Consider the following 21208-nt stretch of genomic DNA (forward strand, 5'->3'; position numbering starts at 1 on the left):
GTAATTTGGGGAAGTGAAAGAAGGTCATGGGGAGAGAGGAAACAATGCATATAAATTAATACAGCTCAATTTCCCCCTCAAGCTCCCCATAAGAGAGCATCTTCACGTTATTCCTAGAATTACACAACTAGAAATAGTTGATGTAGCAAAACATGAATTTCAACACCTTTAGTAAATTGAGCACCCAAATTTCCCGACAGACTAAAGTCAATCTGATTTTTTTTTAAATTAATTAATTTATTTGTTTTTGGCTGTGTTGGCTCTTCGTTTCTGTGCGAGGGCTTTCTCCAGTTGCGGCAAGTGGGGACCACTCCTCATCGCGGTGCGCGGGCCTCTCACTATCGCGGCCTCTCTTGTTGCGGAGCACAGGCTCCAGACGCGCAGGCTCAGTAGTCGTGGCTCACGGGCCCAGCCGCTCCGCGGCATGTGGGATCTTCCCGGACCAGGGCTCGAACCCGTGTCCCCTGCATTGGCAGGCAGATTCTCAACCACTGCGCCACCAGGGAAGCCCCAATCTGATTTTTGAAGACACCCAGAGCAGGAGATTTTAGCTTCTTTCTCCATAAATCTTTAGTATATTTTCCATATCTCACCTCAAGGAAATTCTGTTTTAACCAAATTCTTCGTGCTACATTTAAAAGGCATCTCAGGTGCTTATGTCAGTGGAAAGGAGCAGGAGCTATGAACTAACTTTCTTTGTTTTAAATCTGAATATACTTTAAAAGTATTATTTTTACCTGTTTATTATTGCTTATATGCTATTGTTAGAATTATCATCGGAATGAACCGTCCTAATTTTACCTTTTGAGTCTTAGGGGTAAGTCTTTCAATATTCCTAAGGCTCCCTTCCAAACCTAGCTCAAGTTCCACCTCCTCCTTGGCTGTAAATCTTGGATGCTTTACAGAAGCTACCTGAATAGAATCATTAATGCTAATTACTATCTTAATTACCTGCAGCTTTCTAAGTCTAGATGTCTGGCAGGGAGAAGCCCTGCCTTGTTCTTCCTCAAAATAATCTTGGCTATTCCTGCCCTTTTGCTCTCTTCCATCTAGAATTTAAGATCTACTTGTCAAGTTCTACGAAAAAGCCTTTACTGGATTTAGAGATTGCGTAGAGAAGAATTAACATCTTAACAATGTCCAGCCTTCTTATTTCTGAGCTTGGCGTATATGAACAAGGTAGTTCCCTTCAATTCCAACTTTATTGTGTATAGATTGCTGATTTAGCTGATTTAACCCTTTTAGTATTTTAATGAGGCTAATTCCATTAATATATTGTCTAATGTTAAACTGTCCTTATACTCTTGGGTAAAACATAAATTGCTCAAGATAAGTTTTTTTCTAGCTATTAATGTTTTATTTTTAATTTTATCATCTTTGTTCATAAGCATTATTGTCATGTGATTGTCATTTTCTGATGTTATCCTGATCTGGTTTAGGTATCAGGATCAAGGCTATTCTAGCACCATTAACTTATATGAAAAATATTGTTTCTGTTCTCTAGTACAGTTTTTATAACCTAGAGATTGTCTTTCTCAAATGTTTGGTTCACTGGCCTGCAAAACCGTGCAGTATATTTGGGGACAGGATAATAGGAATTAGATTTTAAGCTGCTTATTAAATGTCTTTGGTGATCATTGGTATATTTAGATTTTCTATTTCTTCTTAAATCACTTTCCTAAAGTGTATTTTTCTAAGACACTGTCTGGGTTGACTTTTTTATTTCTTTATAGGTTGGTGATAAAACTTTAAAAAAAAAAAAATCTAGGCTCCTACTTGACTTTGAAAAACACCTTGTATTATTTTTTGACCCTCTAGCAATTTGTATTCTCATCTAATAGTTATGCTGTCCAGACCACGTTTTCTAAATTTATTGCCTCATACAACTGAATCACCTAACCTTCCGAGAGCCAAGATAAATTAGAACTATCTCTTTTTCTTGATCTACCTGGGACTTTTATCCTAATAGATGAGGTTAGTCTGACAATGTTTATTCTTCACGAAGACTTGTTGGCAGCTATCAGCAAGATGCTTGCAAGTTTTTCTTTCAATGATGTTTAAATGTACAGACATTTACTGTATACAATTTATACTCACATTGCTACAGTTTTTGGAGGATTTTACTGTGAATGTCATCAAGAGTGGTTTCCAAGAACAAATTTTAGAAACAGTAATAATAGACAATGGAATGGAACCCTGAACAGATTCCTTAAAGAGGCCTCTTGTCCTTAAGAAGACAAGGTGGGATGTCAGTATAGAGAAATGTGTACTAAATCCTGAGAGTTTGCTACTTCCCCAGTCAGAAATTAAATATATTATGACTTATGTCACTGATAACAAGCACTAATGGATAGCTCTGGTGATGTTCCAAAACAACTGAAAGAAGACACCAGCTGCCATCAGATGCAGATTAAAAGATTGTTATTATCAAACATAATAGGAGAGGAAAATCATCTTATCCCATCTTAGGGATTCCAGAGGAAAGGCTATATAGCTGCTGCTACTCTTACTGTGGATTTGTATGGCCTTTATAGTGTGTCTGTGTATGTGTGTGTATGTGTGTATTCAAGAGTTTCCCAGTTCCTAACTACTGCAACCCATTCAATCCTTTGAAATAATTAATTCATGGATTGCCAGACTACAGCCCAAGGGCCAAACCAGCCCAAAGCCTGTTTTTGCAAATAAAATTTTATTGGAAAGCAGTCATGCTCATTTGTTTATGTATTTTCTATAACAATTTTTGCACTACAAGTGCAGAGCAGTTTCAATAGAGACTGGCCCCCAAGGGTGAAAATATGTAACCTCCTGCTTTTCACAGAAAACACTTGCTAATCCCTGAGTTAAATCATTAGGTGTCGAAAAAGCTGGAGAATCACTTAATCTAGGCAAGTGACCTTAAACTGACCTTCATAAATATGTATCTGGGGTCCGTCATTCCAAGAAATAATTTGTGTTATTTATTGTATGTGTGCATTTTACTGGTAAGAGAGTCCTGTGTCTTTCATCAGATACTCCAAGAGGTCTTGTGATCCAAAATGTGTTAAGAACTAACTTTTAGGTGACTACTGTTTATTTGTTCTTTTGAAGGCCTATGGGCTAGAAGAAAAAGCAGTTCATAAAACTGACCCAACACAATGAAATATCATTAGACCTGTTAGGATGGCTATTATTAAAAAAAAAAAAAAAAGATAAGTGTTGGCAAGGATGGGGAGAAATTGGAACCCTTGTACAATATTGGTGGGAATGTGAACTGCTTCAGCCCCTACGGAATCAGTACAGAGGTTCCTCAAAAAATTAAAATAGAACTACCATATGATCTAGCGATCCCACTTCTGGGTATATACCTGAAAGAAATAAAATCAGTTGCTCAAAGAGATAGCTGCACTCCCATGTCCATTGCAGTATTATTCACAATAGCCAAGCTATGAAAACAACCTAAATGACCATCAATTGATGAATGGGTAAAGAAAATGTGATATTGATATTATTCAGCCTTAAAAAAGAAGGAAAACCTGTGATATGTGACAACATGGATGAACCTGAGGACATTGTGCTAAGTGGAAATAGGCCAGTCACAGAAGGACAAATACTGAATGATTCCACGTATACGTGCTATCTAAAATAGTCAAACTCACAGAAACAGAAAACAGGATGGTGGTTGCTAGGGGCTGGGGACGGGGTCAATGCTGTTCAATGGGTATAAAGTTTCAGTTACGCAAGATGAATGAGTTCTAAAAATCCGATGTACAAAAAATGCGATGTACAATACTGTGCCTATGGTTAACAAACTGTATTGTGCACTTAAAATTTTGTTAAAAGGGTAGATTTCACATTATGTGTTCTTACCACAATAATAATAATTAAAAAACTGACCCAAAGAGTTTTTTGAAAGAATGAGGAAGTTGGTAAATACTGTTGGCTAAGGGAATTTTGTGTGCAAGAGAAAGAATTTTATAACTCTCCAGAGTTAAGTCTAAGTCATCTATTCCTATTGATTATGTGCCACATATTGTTCATAATGTCTAGTTTTCATGACCTTGCCTGATGGGTATTAACCCCTCATTTTACAGAAGCATGAACTAAGGCTCACTAAGGATACATAATTTATTGTCAAGTAATAGTAAAGATTTGAAAGAGCATATGATTCCTAAGACTGTGTACCACACACCCTTTTCACCAAAGTTTCATACATTATCAGAAGTTGTCTATGACATGTTGTTAAGGAATTTAATGCTCGTTTTAAATTGAGAAAAATCTTCACTTGTTGCTCTACTGGGAAGCCCAATGCTTGAGGTCCATTTCCACAAGGAATATTATACAACTCTTCCCTCTGAACTCAGATCACCTCTAGAGAGTGGAGTAGAGGGCTACTCTCTTCAGAGAACTCACTGACTTTCCACAGTCTGGGGAAAATTTTCCTCTCACCAATGCCTTCCTCAAAGTCATTCCTCTCTCTCCCTTCCTTGGCTTTTTTTTTTTTTTTTTTTAAATATTTATTTTTGGCTGTGTTGGGTCTTCGTTTCTGTGCGAGGGCTTCCTCTAGTTGCAGCAAGCGGGGGCCACTCTTCATCGCGGTGCGCGGGCCTCTCACCGTCGCGGCCTCTCCCGTTGCGGAGCACAGGCTCCAGACACGCAGGCTCAGTAGTTGTGGCTCACGGGCCTAGTTGCTTCGCGGCATGTGGGATCCCCCCAGACCAGGGCTCGAACCCGTGTCCCCTGCATTGGCAGGCAGACCCCCAATCACTGCGCCACCAGGGAAGACCCCCTCCTTGGCTTTGATACATAGCTTTGCCTTAGCAATGAATTCAGGCTTTCAAAAAAGAGAGAGAGTTATTTTCAAGTTGCGTCTGTTTTAGACCCTGAACAAACCTTTATGCCAAAAAAAATACAAACCTGGTCGTGTGTGTGTGTGGAGTGGGAGCGTTATAAGTGCGTTTAGGTAAAGAGAACCAAACCACAAACTAATTTATAAATACATTATCATGTGACAGTCTTATTTGCAATGAGAAGCCATTCAGTTCTTTGTGGAGGGGAGTGAAGGATGGAAGCATTGTTTTAAGAAAAGGGAAACACATATTCGCTGCAAACTTAGAATCAAGCCTTAGACTTTTCACAATGTAATTATTTCACAATAAAATTACTGTGAAATAAAGTTTACTGAGGTTACTTGAAAATAGGTGCAAATACACAAATGGCCAAAATCTACCTTAAAATGTAACTTGCAAATAGAATGGAATTGAATGGGCTTTCCTACTGCCCACCCTCTACCTTACACCTTTGGTGCCTTCTACACGTGAGAAAAAGAAATGAAACACTGGAAATTTTAGCTTTTCCACTGTAAAATCACTAATATGTTAAATCACCCTTTAAAACTAGTAACCAGCATCTTTCTTTGTGATACTAGTGTTCCGATGCTCTCCTTTTCAAGTGTTTTCTTGGGAAAGGTATTCTGTTTTCTGAATGTACGAATCATTTATATCATGCTCAATCGATCATTCTGGATCAAATTGCCTTTGGTCTTTTTATGTCACTGCACTCCAAGAACATCAGGTCCTGGCAACGACATCTGTGCTTCCTGAAGTGGGTGCTGTCCCTTCTGGGTAACCTTTTGTGAAGTCACATGAGTGGCAGCTACCCTAATTCTGGTTGTCCTCCTCTAGGCAATAACATTTGTGCGGTGCTGTTTCATCTTGCAGCATCTCAAAGCCAATTTTTCCTCCAGGTTTGATTACTCTTTCCCTCGCTGAATCTGTAAAATGTGTCTTGGCATTTTCAATTACCCAAGCATTCAAGAAGACAGCTTTTGTGTGTGTTGACTCAGGCCCACACCCACGCTAATGACAGAGGCTCTGTAAACACACAGCCAACTCCCTGTAATAAGAGTGAATGCACACATAAACTGAATTGTGATTTAATCTATTATTTTAATCACCAAAGTAAAATTCTGGATTATCCTTCCTATATTAGAGGAGCAATTTACAGCTAATCCAAAATATCCTTTTTGTATTAGATTTGGCTTCTCGGTTACAATTTACTACTAACAACATAATAACTAATGAGAGGAGGAGGCAGCACAAAAACATGTAATTCTTGCAGCTAGAATTTAGTAAAAACATAGAAAATAAAAAAGTGGAATCAAAAACAGAGTTTAAATTTGAAAACAGTCACGGATCCACAAAGTAAACAGTCTATGCCTAAAGCATGGAGCATGGTTTTAAACGCCCGCTATAAATTGTCTTTTTAGTGAGGGTTTTCCTTATATCGTCCACACACCCCCTAACCGCTTCCTGCCCTGCCAGTGCCCCCAGGAAACTGACACTGGGGGAGCATGCGCAGAAATTCTGAAGGTCGAAAGGAAGGGAGAGAGAGGTAAGGGTATTACTTGCTGCTTCAGGGAGGGGTCTCCAGTATTCTGTCTGCCCTAAAGACTACAGCTCCTTCTGATGGGCCCTTCCTCTTCCTCCATGGTTCCAGTCTGGGTTATGGTTTCCTCTTGTCCTTTTACACACAAGGCTGTTTACCTGCTTCCCACTTTTGCTGGTCTTTTAGCTTTTCACGTCCCTTCATTATTCCCTTCCCCAGGCCTTCACATGCTTGTGGTCCCTGCAGTAAAACCTCTTCATTTGAACCACCTGCTGCAACCCTGATTGATACGAAGAAACTACAGTGAATAGCCATGGAGTGCTTTGAATGGTATCTTTTTCTTTTTTACTGGCCATATTGGAATGTAGGTGTGCATGGGGGGAAAAAATCTTGTGATCAAGCCTCTGACTAATTTACAGATCAAACAGTTAAGGGTTGGCTATTCATAGCTCCTTTGTTAACCATTTATCATGGTGGCCTCCTAGAATTACACTTCCTGAAGTTAGGTCAGATCGTCATCGTGTTTATAATTTAGTAGCATAGAAACAGGGATTCTTTCATTTATTTCAATTTGGTAACTTCTCAATCTGGTATTATTTGAAGGAAAATAGAGTTGTATGACCATAGCAAGCATAAAATGTCTATTAGTAAATCTCAGCATTCATTGGTCATAAAGTCAAACACTTTAGAATAAGTTTCAAAATGTTGAACATTAAAGTAGGTAGGGCATTAAAATGCCTCAAAGATCAAATCAAAGTCAGTAATAGAATTCAAAATGAATAACTCACTTATTTGCATAAGCAATCTGAACTTTAACTCTCAATATTCCAAATCAAATACTAATTTCTTTTATCTTGTGCAGGTGTCTGTAGTAATGTACCAACTAGCAATGTTAATCTGCTAAAACCTCACCCAGTACTAGCATACTATAACTACATCTGTTAAGTGTGTTTTCTTGTTAACATTTATGTCTCAGTGTAAGATACACAGGCACCCACACACACATGTTTTAGAGAAGCTATTTAAGGTTTTTTCAGTGAAAAATAGAAGTGTTTCTAGAGTGTAGATTTGAGTTCATCCCAAGTAAAATTAAAACAGTCCCTCAGAAATGTCTCCTGTTTGCATTTGGTCTGAAACATTGCTTCTCTAAAGTGTCTACTTGTCAGAATTGCCTGGAGAGCATTTTTAAAACACAGATTACTGATTTCAATCTCAGTCCTTCTGTGGAGGCTAGGGCAGAATGGGACTATATCTGTTTCATTCATCACTGTGTGTCCAGAATGTCATGCAAGGCCCTCAGTAATCATTTGATGAATGAATGAATCAGAATGTCTGAAGGTTGAATCCAGGAACCTGTATTTTTGTAAGGGCCTCCAGGTGATTCTGCTGACCAATCACTTCTGGAAAACACTGATCTTTTTTTTTTTTTTTAATAAATTTATTTATTTATTTATTTTTGGCTGTGTTGGGTGTCCATTGCTGCACGTGGGCTTTTCTCTAGTTGCGGCGAGCGGGGGCTACTCTTCGTTGCAGTGTGCAGACTTCTCATTGCAGTGGCTTCTCATGTTGTGGAGCACGGGCTCTAGGCACGCGGGCTTCAGTAGTTGTGGCTTGCAGGCTCTAGAGCGCAGGCTCAGTAGTTGTGGTGTGTGGGCTTAGTTGCTCTGCGGCATGTGGGATCTTCCCAGACCAGGGCTCGAACCCGTGTCCCCTGCATTGACAGGCGGATTCCCAACCACTGTGCCACCAGGGAAGCCCAAAACACTGATCTTTACCTTCGAATTTTAGACCTGGAGGAGATCTTAGCCAGCATTTAATTCAACACACTTACTTTGGAAATGGAAAAACATGAAGTCTGAGAGATTAAATAACATATATAATTATAATATTTTCATACTTAGCAACACATTTTAGGACACATGATGAGAAACAAAGAGAAAGGGAGACTAAAAGATACACTTTTTCTTTGTGTGTGTGTTAAAATGCCAATGTGGCTAGAGTAAAGATTTTTTTTTTAATTGAAGTATAGTTGATTTACAATGTTATGCTAATTTTAGGTGTACAGCATAGCAATTTAGTATTTTTACAGATTATACTCCATTAAAAGTTATTACAAAATAATGGCTATAATTCCTTGTCCTATACAATATAGCCTTGTTGCTTACCTATTTTATACATAGCAGTTTGTATCTTTTAATTCCATACCACTAATTTACTCCTCTCTCCCCAATGGTAACCACTAGTTTATTTTCTATGTCTGTATGTCTGTTTCTGTTTCACATATACATTCCTTTGTATTATTTTTAAGATTCTACATATAAGTAGTATCATACAGTATTTGTCTTCCTCTGTCTGACTTATTTCACTAAGCATAATATTCTCAGGGTCCATTGATGTGGCTGCAAATGGCAGAATTTCATTCTTTTTAATGGCTGAGTAATATTCCACACCTTCTTTATCCATTCATCTGTTGATGGGCACAAGGGTTGCTTCCATATCTTGGATATTGTAAATAGTGCTGCTGTGAACATTGGGGTGCATGTATCTTTTTGAATTAGTGTTTTCATTTTTTCCAGATACATACCCAGGAGTGGAATTGCTGGGTCATATGGTAGTTCTATTTTTAGTTTTTTGAGGAGTCTCCGTGCTATTTTCCACAGTGGCTGCACCAATTTACATTCCCACCAACAGTGTACAAGGGTTCCCTTTTCTCCACATCCTCTCCAAGATTTGTTATTTGTGGGATTTTTTGTTTTTCTGTTTTTTTTTTTTTGGTGATAGGCATTCTGACCGGTGTGAGGTGATACCTCATTGTAGTTTTGATTTGCATCTCTCTAATAATTAGCGAATAATTAGTGATGTTGAGCATCTTTTCATGTGCCTGTTAGCCATCCGTATGTCTTCTTTGGAAAAATGTCTATTTAGGTCTTCTGCCCATTTTTTGATTGCATTGTTTGTTTTTTGATATCGAGCTGTATGAGCTGTTTATATATTTTGGATTAAAAGATATTGCTTTTACCTTCAAGACAAGCCATTTTACAACTTGGCCTTAAGGACTATAAGAGGTCAGCTGAAGGGCACTCACCTACCTGAGACTCTTGGTCAGGATCCTGTTTCAGGGATAACTAAGGAGACTTCCCTCCTCTGCTCCCTTTCACTCCCACAGACTTTCATCCAGTTATGTCAAATCCTTGAAGAAAAGTGTTTTGCTTTTGCTTGAAGTATCTATAATGGCCTTCTCTTCCAATGAGAATTTCTCAAACAACTCTCATGTTCTCTGTGCTGCATAAATTAGGCAAATAGTTGTGAAGTTATTTTTTTCTTCCAAAAAAATCTGTCAATAATGTAAAATTCACTTGCTAACATAGTATTTTGTGCAAATACACCAAAAAATGTTTAATACCTAACCTTCTTACTTCTGCCTGCATATTAACATGATTAGAAAATATTTGTGTTTCGATAGTCATCAGAAAGTAAACATTTAGTCACCTAGCTATTATTCACAAAATTATTTCACTATGTTTCAATGGAATTTACTGCTGACCACAGTAATTCTTATCTCTCATAAAAGGAGCTATGCAGCTCATATCTTCAAGAGTATTCAATAGCCCAAAATAAAAGTGCTGGCATAATTTTTTAAAGTACTGGCAAAGTAAAATTTATCATTTGCTAGAAAATGAGCCTCATTCTTTTTAAAAAGGGTGTATATTGTCTTAAAGACTATAATAATAACAAAACTATAAGTAAGAATAATAGTAATTAGCATTGATAAAGCACTTACTATATGCTAGTTATATGCTAAGCAATATGCACAGAGTACTTCATTTATCTAAAAAATGTAAGATACTTAGGCAAGTATCATGTGTGAATATTTGTGTGTATGTGCATATATACATATCTGACCATATATATGGCATATCCATACATATGATACAGTATATAGTACTCACAATATATTTACTTAAATACATACGGAAAATTTCTGGGCAGATATTAAGACACAGTTGATCATTTTCATTCTGGCCATCACTGGTGGTTGCCTGCCCAATAGCCATCGCCCTTCTTTCTTGCCAACAGAACACTGGTTTTGTTGAGGCAGCCATGTGCCGGCCCAGGGGAGGAGTTACTATGAACCTAAATCAGTCACGGGTCTCATTCTCTTCTGCCCATGGTGGGTCTAGGGATAGGAGTCAGTTCTTATCTGGGGCATGAGAGATGAGGGGAAGTCTGCTTAGGGCATCTAGGAGGATTTCCCTCCTCAGGAAACAAGGATGTGCATGAGGAGAAAGGTCTTTTTGCTTCTAGCCCATTCCCTCCTGCTTAGGAAACTTTGATTTGAAAATGCCTAGAGCTGTGTTAGGCTCCTTGTGGCAATGAGGTGTGACACTGCTGGTACACTGTGAATAGAGGGTGACTTCTTGATTATGTCACAAAGTACAGAATCAACCCTGATACCACCTACCTCTGAATTTCATATAAGTTAACAAAAGCCAATATTAATAGGGGTTCCTGTTACTTGCAGCCAAAGTATTCATGACTGATACAGTTACTTCTGGGGAGTGAGATTGAGGGTACAGGAAGGGAGAACAGTGTCTTACTTTTGATTGTGTATTGTTTTCTGCTGCTTTAATTTGATTTACCATGTATGGGCAATACTTCAAAATTACAAAACAACTCATTTAATTTTTTAAAAATTGCATTTCTGAATAACTGGTATATTAATTTGGAGAAAACTGAGAGCCATAATGTTTTAAATAGTACCCCAACTCATTAGCTCACAATTTATACCCAGGCACTCTTTGCATCAACATACATATACGCAATCACTTGGAGTATTTGAGCAGTTAGCTAATTTTGAATTTTAACATCAAATTCTCCTTCTTTCCAAACTATCAATATTTGTGAGTGTTTGTGTATCTCCCAAACAATGCAAGTATGAGTCTCCCTAGCATGTGTTTGGAGGGGAGATGTTTAGTGTGTCTACTGGGATTTACTTCCTACCCACAGTTTTTTTTCTGAGTAACAGAGTGAGAATGAAGAGTTGCTTCCACTAGCTGGGGCTATGATGAGTCAGGAGATATTTATACCAGGTAGATGCGTTGACTGGGATGAGGAAGAAGGGCTGAAGCATCAGGCAACATGAGCTCAAGTTCTCACTGGAATTTCTCCAAGAAAGGACCTTTATCTTTGTACAACCCAATTGACACTAACATCAATTTAACAACTATCAGCCTAGGAGAAGGGTTAGGATTGTACTCGTGCAGGATTTCTGGGGACTAGGCTTGCCAGGGAATCCATTATTTCCTTCCCATTTCTCCTCAGAGCTCTCACATCTCAGGCTTCTTTCTCCCTTAAATGAGGGTGTAGGAATTGAACAGAACAGTATCAGGTTCTCTGATACTACCACCTAGAGAAACGACAAGCTACTGCATCACCAAGAGCTAACATCCCCATCCTCATCAGCAATATTTAATTAGATGGATACAGGGTGAAGAATCAGGATCAAGACAATCAGAGCCAGGCCAGTCTTAATACTGCCTCTCCTGTGAACCTTCCCAAGGAACAGTCCTCGAATTCGGCATCACATTGACTTCATTATTCATAATGCCATCCTCTACACCTGATCTGTCATCAAGACCTGTTGAGGTTTTCTTGGTTAAAGTTCTTGAAAACCTCACTTCTTTTTCAGTTCCCTGTGCTCTTTTATAACTGCGGTATCCTCCTTTCCAGATCTCCACTTCTCCAGGTCATTTACATATAGCTGGCATAATAATCTTTCTTATTTGTCATTATATTATTCCCTTCCTAAGTTTTACTAAGAGATAGAAACAAACATTTGAACAAATGGAGAGATTACAAAATCAATCGTTTAATGACAAATGATGGGATCCCCATTTTTCCATGAGATAGTACTTCTCCCAATTTTTTGGTCCCACTTGTACATATAAACTTTTAGGGATATAGGGAATTCCCTGGCGGTCCAGTGGTTAGGACTCTGTGCTTTCACTGCCGAGAGGGCCCGGGTTCCTTCCCTGGTCGGGGAACTAAGATCCCGCAAGCCGCATGGCACGGCCAAGGCCAGAAAAAATAAAAAATAAAAAAACTTTTAGGGATATAGATGAAATAACCATAAATCTATTACTTATTTATTTATATTATTTTAAATACCCTCACTACTTAAAATTACAAGTAAGAAATTTTAGATTGATGAACTTAAAATATTTCTTTTTCTCATCAGTGAAGGAAAAAAACTATTTAAACTGTTTCCATTGCAACTTCTACATGGCATCTTTGTCATGGTTAGAGCTCCTTTTTATCATCTCACAAAAACAGATGTGCACGGCTCTCTCTCTGGGGGAACTACTTAAGAGGAAGAAGGTAACAGAAAACCTAAAGGAGGCTCTGAGGGGAGATCAGGAGGAAGAAGCGAAGTCTCCGGCTCAAAACGCCTGTGCAGACAGTGCTTGGATAAGGCATTTCCTGGCACCAGCCTCCTGGGTCTGATACACCACCTCAGTGCTCACTTAGATGTTACATTTTGTTTGGGAAGCCAAAGGAATGTCCTGATTTTTACTAGTTCCATCCCTGACTCTTTACCTTAACTTACAGAAGATGCTGTGACATATCCATTCTTCTTAATCTCAGTTTTTACCCAGTCAGCTGAGTATAAATGGCTTTGAGGCCTTTTCCCAGTAAGAAAATCTCCAGAATCCCCCAAGAAAAAACAATGTTCCTTTTACCGTAACTGTAATAATCATCAATCTTAGAACACTCAGAAATAGAGTAGCCTTGGCTGCACAGACCAGAGGCAGAGCCCTAGGCCACTTGGTCCGCGGGGGGACCCAGGCCCCACCAGGTGGGAGGAAGGAAATTGGAGTGTGAGAGGTGCCCCCCGGGTCCCAGATGCACCTGGATGAACCCACAGTATTTTCTTTATTGCCGTGGAGCCTGAGAGGATTACAAAAGTGTGTCTGGTGAAGTAGGGCCAGGGGACCGGGGTGGGGGAGATTAGGGACAGTGGGTTAAACTAGAGATGAGGGAGGTTTAGGGAGCCCTCTGCCACCGTGACCGTGAGCCCTGGTGGACAATGCCGTGACCACTGTGCAGTCCGCATCCTGGAGATCAGGTGATGGGGTGTGTTCTGAGAACCGACTGAGACTGGGGAAAAAAAGAGAAAAGAAAGCCTTGATGTTGCTCTTTTCATGTAATTACAGTGCAATGTCTGTGGGTCTACTTCTAGATATAATAATTCAAACCTAATGAGAGGTTACTGAACAAGGCTCTATAGCCAATATATTATCAGCTATTTTCTCCTCTTTTACAGGAGAAAGTGGGTTGTCATAACGTTACAGTGAGTGTAATTTTGTAATGATGGAGTGAGAAAATCACTTTCCTATCGCCCTAGCATGCTTCTACATATACAGACACTTAAAATGGAGCTTTAAATTGAAGTGGGCTGTAACTAATTCAAACATACGTGTTGTCTGCCCTAGGAATACCTGCTGTGAATCCAAGTTTGTGGAACCATCAGACCACACGGTGCGAGAGAGCATGGGTTTCAGGATCAGACACACCTGAATTAGCAACCAGACTCTGTCACTTACTAGCCGTGTGACCCTGGGTGAGTTACTTAATCTCTCTAAGTCTCATGTTCTTCATCTGAAAACCAGGAATAGTGCTGACCTACCAGCGCTGTTGTTTTTCCTGGAAAAGTAACTGAAAAATTCTGCTTATTTGTCCAACTTCCTTTCCCTCTCTGCAAATAAAGGCCAAAGAGGGCGTCCCTGGTGGCGCAGTGGTTAGGAATCCACCTGCCAATGCAGGGGACACGGGTTTGAGCCCTGGTCCAGGAAGATGCCATATGCCACGGAGCAACTAAGCCTGTGCGCCACAACTATTGAGCCTGTGCTCTAGAGCCCGTGGGCCACAACTACTGAGCTTGCATGCCACAACTACTGAAGCCCACACGCCTAGAGCCCATGCTCCGCAACAAGAGAAGCCACCACAATGAGAAGCCTGAGCACTGCAACAAAGAGTAACCCCCACTCGCTGCAACTAGAGAAAAGCCCGCACACAGCAATGAAGACCCAATGCAGCAAAAAGTAAATAAACTAAATAAATAAATTAAAAAAAAAAAAAAAGGCCAAGGAATAAGTAGTGTATGCCAAGTGCCAATGCCCAATTAATTGCAGATACATTTTCTTTCCCCTCTGGAAGAATGTTGTCTTTCATTAAAAACTATAGCTGGGTTTAAAATAAGATATCCTCAAGTGTTAGAACCATATAAAACTCTTTTTTTTTAACTTTTGGCTGAAAATGACAACCACTCAATTATACACAAAAGTTTAATGTAAAAGGGTTCAAACAAAATAACAATACAGTGACAAAGTGATGTGGAAACTGGATTTCAAAAGAAAAAAAGATCAATCACACATGCGTCAAACAATACAAAATCAAAGTAATGGACAAAAATAAAAATTTTACTTTAATTATAACTGAAAAACTAAAATAAAAAAATCCAAGTTTCAAAATTTTCTAAAGAATATATATAACTGCATAATCAAATGATTATTTTTTTGCTTGAATAGGATGTACAACCATTTTTTAAAACAGTGGATATAAACATTGAATATTTAAAAGATTGCATATCCTACATTTTAGTTAAAAATTGAAATTAAAAATAATGTAATATTCAAAAAATGAGAATATTTTGCTATTAAACTATTCCACTGCCAGAGATAAATTCTGATCTGAAATGATGGCCCCAGGAAGTTGAGTCAGGCCAGTTGATTACATCCTGTGAAGTCCCCTCTCTCTAGCCCCCAAATCTGGGCAGGGCTAGGATTTGGCTCTGGCTTTGATCCTATTGGGGGTGACGGAGGCAACAGAAGCTGTCTGTCTAGGAAATTCTTGATCCTGGCCCTTCTCTGATTTAGAAACAAACTTCAACCAGGTTAGGTGAAGGTATCAGAGAAAAAATGAAAAATTCTACTCTCTGCTGACTCTCCTGAAAATGTTCACATTGTCTCAGTCAAGCTATAGCACAATAAAGAGGCATTTTGCTTCAAAATCATGTATTGATAAATATTTATTGCATATACCTGAGTTGGATATTGTCTGCCTTATGTATCACATTATGTTGATCTTAAATACACAACTCCATCGGTGTTTGTCCTAAAAATCTTCAGTTAATATTCGAATGTGTCACTAAAAGTTTTTATTTCAATTTTAGAATTTCATTTCATTGGTGGAGAGTAATTCATGAATTTAAACTTCATTTGGTGGAAAATAATTTACATATATATTACTTTTTCCATTTTAATGGCTTTTCTCCCAAAGCCTGCCCCAATATTTGAACTTGTCCTTGGAAGTTATTTAAGATACTGTGAGAGTTCCAGGACACTGAAGCCCTGGGTCCAGACTGTAGTGATTAGAGACACATTTTGAGATTTCTTCCCAGCTCTCTTCTTGAAGAACACCTCTCTCCCTCGGGCAACTAGAGCACCAGCCCTGGGCCCTTCTTTCCTATGTTTATACCAAATAAACCCAACCCTCCTTGATTAGATAAAAGGTGGACACCTGACCCATGAACCAGACAAGTCTGATTATTTTTCTCTTGAGAATTTGAACTGAGAGACACAGGCTGGTGGTCAGGTGCCGGTGGTCATTAGAGCTTCAAGGTCTTGTGGAATGAGAGGCTATGACAGTTATTAAGGGCCATGCATGCAAGGGGCTCACACAGAGACCCAGTCTGCAGGGAGAGACTGGACAAGGCAGGAGAAACAGAAACTGTAGGCAAGAGAACTTGCAACCCGAGAACAGCTGCATAGTCCTGAAGTTTTTTCAGTTTCCAAGTCTAATTCCCCATGTGGCTCGACTCTCCTTCCTGTCTTGAATCCCATGAAGAGCTGCTGTAAAATAAATCCTCATTTACGTGTAGTGGCCAGAGCGAGGTTCTGTTCCTTGCAACCAAATGAGCCCTACGACCGAGTGAAGCCTTATTGTTTTAGAAATTCTACACGTTTCACTCCACTGACAGCAAGGGAGCATTTGATAATGGCATCTTCTTTGAAATACTTCCACCAAAGAGTTGTGGATTCACTCTTCTGAGACTAATGACATTGACAACTCAATGTTAATTACACTATTGGATTAGATATATATGGCCTTAGAGAAAATCAGACCATCATATTTTATAACTTAATTCCTTTGTAGAGAGTGAGTTGTAAAATTATGACTCGCTCTACATTTGCCCTACTCTTTTCAGTGTGAAGATGCTCCATTTTCCTTGAAGAAGAACGGCAGCTATTGAAAGGCTTTGCCTCCTCCTGGCATCTGTTAACGTTTACCATCTTCCCCAAGCAGTAGGCCTGTTCTTTTCATGGTGATTTTCTCCTTCTAAACATTGCTAAACAAGTTCTGAGGGCCTTAGCCTTTTTCTCCAACTTCAACTTATTTGGGACCCAGCAAAGGACTATTTCTGATAGAGAGCCAGTTCATTTACCTTTTAACCTAAGGGATAGGTAAAAGTAAAATGAACTTGGGGAGATACAGAAATAGGAGAATGAAAAATACGTGATAAAAATAATTGTGGTAAAGAGATGAGTTAAGAATTCACCTTGTGGGGAAAATACACATGACTGCATAGGTTCTGAAGAAGGCCTTAGAGCCAAATGGAATAGCTTGAAATTTCCTATGTGCTCATTTGCCTTCACTTGGACATTTCTACAGAAACAGTCTTTCACAGCCAAGGTGTGTGCTGTTTTTAACAGCCACGATTAGGATGCTTCCAACCTTGTCCTGGTGGAAAGAGTCCACTCTCTGTCCCTCTACTTCTCTTATTAATGAATAATAGTATAGCAAGAGCAGGAAATGTGATGGTTACAAACAGGCTCTAAAGCCAGACTGCCTGGTTTTGGACTCCAGCTCCACCACTGAACAGCTGTGTGACCTTGCAAGTTACTTCACCTCTCTGTGCCTCTCTGTGTTTTAATATGTAAAATGGGAGAATACTGGCACCTACCTCACAAGAAGGATGTGAGAAGTAAATGAGTCCTGCTGTATTGTATGCGCTCAAGAAAGTCAGCTGTCGTTGTGAGGGTTGTGGTTAGTATTATTTGAGCAAGTCAAGCCTAGGCGGTATGAAAGAGAATGGAAAGTTGAGTCATAATCTCCCAACAGGAGTTTACTCTTTCTACTGGATGACATAAGTGAGGGGAACCAGGGCCATGAAGTCAGGCTTTACTTCTTTTTTTTCGGTTGATTTTATTTATTTATTTTTTTAACATCTTTATTACAGTACAATTGCTTTACAATGGTGTGTTACTTTCTGCTTTATAACAAAGTGAATCAGTTATACATATATATATGTCCCCATATCCCCTCCCTCTTGTGTCTCCCTCCCCCCTCCCTATCCCACCCCTCTAGGTGGTCACAAAGCACCGAACTGATCTCCCTGTGCTATGCGGCTGCTTCCCACTAGCTATCTATTTTACATTTAGTAGTGTATATAAGTCCATGCCACTCTCTCACTTCGTCCCAGCTTACCCTTCCCCCTCCCTGTGTCCTCAAGTCCATTCTCTACATCTGTGTCTATTCCTGTCCTGCCCCTAGGTTCTTCATAGCCATTTTTTTTTTTTTTTTTTTAGATTCCATATATATGTGTTAGCATATGGTATTTGTTCTTCTCTTTCTGACTGACTTCACTCTGTATGACAGACTCTAGGTCCATCCACCTCACTACAAATAACTCAATTTTGTTTCTTTTTATGGCTGAGTAATATTCCATTGTATATATGTGCCACATCTTCTTTATCCATTCATCTGTTGATGGACACTTAGGTTGCTTCCATGTCCTGGCTATTGTAAATAGAGCTGCAATGAACATTTTGGTACATGCCTCTTTTTGAATTATGGTTTTCTCAGGGTATATGCCCAGTAGTGGGATTGCTGGGTCGTATGGTAGTAGTTCAAACAACCCAATCCAAAAATGGGCAGAAGACCTAAATAGGCATTTCTCCAAAGAAGATATACAGATTGCCAACAAACACATGAAAAAATGCTCAACATCATTAATCATTAGAGAAATGCAAATCAAAACTACAATGAGATATCATCTCACACCGGTCAGAATGGGCATCATCAAAAAATCTACAAACAATAAATGCTGGAGAGGGTGTGGAGAAAAGGGAACACTCTTGCACTGTTGGTGGGAATGTAAATTGATACAGCCACTATGGAGAACAGTATGGAGGTTCCTTAAAAAAACTAAAAATAGAACTACCATACGACCCAGGCTTTACTAGCCCTCTGACCTTAGCCAAATGACTTAACTTCTCTAAGCCTTGGTTCGCTTACCTAAAATTGGGCATAATAATAGGGGCTACCACATCACAAGTGCTCAAAGTTAGTTATATATATGGTGCAGAGCAGGATTTAAGTACCAAGTGAATATCCATTGTCATAAGAAAACACAATAAGGATTTTGAAAGTGAGGAATGCTGCCTCAACTTCCCCAAAGTAACTGACAATGGACAGAAACACAGAGTAAAGCAAAGCTAAGTTCACTTGACCACCTGTGGTCTGTACAGGCCTGCCACACAAAGCTCTCCTCTTAGCCCCACCCTAAGAAAGGAAGTAGGAATAGCCAATGAATTTTTTATGTCTTTTTTTTCTTTTACCTGCTTTAAGATTTTGTCTTTGATCTTACCAGCATCATCTAGGTGTGGTTTCCTTTCTATACATCCTGCTTGGGATTCGTGACGCTTTTTAAATCTGGCTTGATATTTTTCCAAAAATTTCGGAAAATTCTCAGCCATTATCTCTACATACGTTTATTCTGCCCCATTCTCTTTGTCCTGATGTCTCTCTCCTTCTAGGATTACGATTACATATGTATTAGACTTTTTCACCTGTCCCAGGTGTCGCTCACACTCTTTTGTATATTTTCTATCCATTTGTCTCTCCATGATTCAATCTAGATGTTTTCTTCTGACTCATCTGATTCTTTTTCAAGTGTATCTAATCTGTTATTTAAACCTATTCATCGAATTCTTAGTATCAGTTATTGTGTTTTCAATTCTAGAATTGCCTTTTTTTAACTTTTATTTTCATTTCCCGTTCTCTGCCAAATTTCTCAATCCAGCCTTTTAATTTCTTAAACATATTATCCTAATTTTCAAAAATTCTATTGAATAACTCCAATGTCTATACTCCCTACAAGCCTGTTTCTACCGTCCTCTGTTTTTCTTTCAGTCTCATCTTTTTATGCACTTGATACTTTTGAATTGATAGCCAGACTTTGATATAAAACATTCAGAGAGGATATGTGACCACAGGTGATGTTGTCTTCCTCCAGAGAGGGTTTGTTTGGCCTCTGGCGAGCAGCTGGGCTAGAGCGGTAGCAGATAGAGATCACCTAATCAATTAGGCTCTGACCTTTGTGAGGCTAGTCTGTAGCCAGCATACTTTTACTCCTCGGGTATACCCCTTTGATATTCCAAAAGAACATCTGGGGGGTTTCCCAGGTCCCATCCTCCTCGGCAAGCTCTGAATTCTAATTTTTCTTCCCCCAACCATACATCTGCTGAGAGCTCTGCTCGGGATCCTACCTCTCAGCTCCCACTTTTAGAATTGACATTTGCCTGAAGAAGCGAAGCGGGGAATTTCAGGCTCATTTTTTTTGGGTTCCCTCTGTTCCCATGTCCAGACCCCACTAACCCAGTTCCTTACCACCTAGGTAGCTTTTCTAATTCTTGAAGAGAGGGTTGGTTCAAAACATTCTAGTTCACCATTGCTAGAAGCAGAACTCTTGACTATGCTTTTGTTGAAAATCTGATGATCTTACTCTTCATATTTCAAGCAGCATGCAGATTTCTAAAAAAATAATATTAATAAAGTGATAAAGTTCCAAACAGCTTGCCAAATAAACCTTTAGTGGAGAAAATGAATTTTAAAGACATAGGTAGGTCAATGGGAAAAGATGGAAGCATCTCTAAGGAGATCCAAATCTTTACCACAGATGGTAAGGCCAACATATTCCTTCAGGTTATAAATCACATTATCTATACCTTGAGGAATCTTGTGTGACCCCTTTAGTTTCCAGGATGTTTCTAAATTCCTTGGGAGCCTTTGTTCCTGACCTGTTAGTTTTTTTGTTTTTGTTTTTGTTTTGGACATCTTAAAAAATTTATTTATTTATTTATTTGAAGTGTAATTGATTTACAATGTTTTAATTTCTGCTGTACAGCAAAGTGATTCAGTTATACATATATATACATTCTTTTTTAAATATTCTCTTCCACTATGGTTTACTGTTGGATATTGAATACAGTTCTCTGTGCTATACAGTAGGACCTTGTTGTTTATCCATTCTATATATAATAGCTTACATCTGACCCATGAAGTTTTAATCTCCTTTCTCCTAGCCCATCCTAAGGTTACTTTTGATGAGTAAAAAAGATTGATTCATTACCATACAAAAGGCAACAGCATGGTCACAATAATCTGTTTTACAGGTTTGGGGCGGCGGGGGCGGGGGGGTGGGGAGGGGTAGTTTGAGAAAACAAAACCAAATTAAATGACTGTAAGGGATGAAGCTGTCTTCAATCCCAGACTGAAAGGTTGGATAGGACTTAGATGTATCGCAGTACAACACACACGAGAGTTATGCAATAGATACCTGTTGAATTATTTATTGAAAAAAATAAATCTCTCTTCTAGACTATAAAGAAATTTGAGCTGATTTCACCAAGGGTTCACATGAGCTGAGAAGATATCTCCCGCCAGGCAGGGAGCATTTGGTGCTGCTCCTAGAAACTGAACCTGGATATCAAATCCAGGCGGC

At 39.1% G+C, this 21208-nt stretch overlaps 1 long non-coding RNA gene across 5 annotated transcripts in view; it reads right to left on the bottom strand.

Annotated features, from left to right (window-relative positions):
• Positions 1–4742: 4742 nt before the first annotated feature.
• The window catches only part of LOC309661372, a 37099-nt gene continuing 20633 nt past the window's right edge, over positions 4743–21208 (bottom strand). For 4 of the 5 annotated variants that reach the window (XR_014263988.1, XR_014263989.1, XR_014263990.1 and 1 more), the window contains one exon: positions 4744–20238. This is a non-coding gene — a long non-coding RNA (uncharacterized lncRNA). Of the gene's footprint in view, positions 20239–21208 lie in introns of all 5 variants that reach the window. The other variant, XR_014263987.1, reaches the window with a different exon arrangement.

This window comes from Balaenoptera physalus (assembly GCF_965194825.1).
Source record: "Balaenoptera physalus genome assembly, chromosome: 5".
NCBI classification, from domain to species: domain Eukaryota; kingdom Metazoa; phylum Chordata; class Mammalia; order Artiodactyla; family Balaenopteridae; genus Balaenoptera; species Balaenoptera physalus.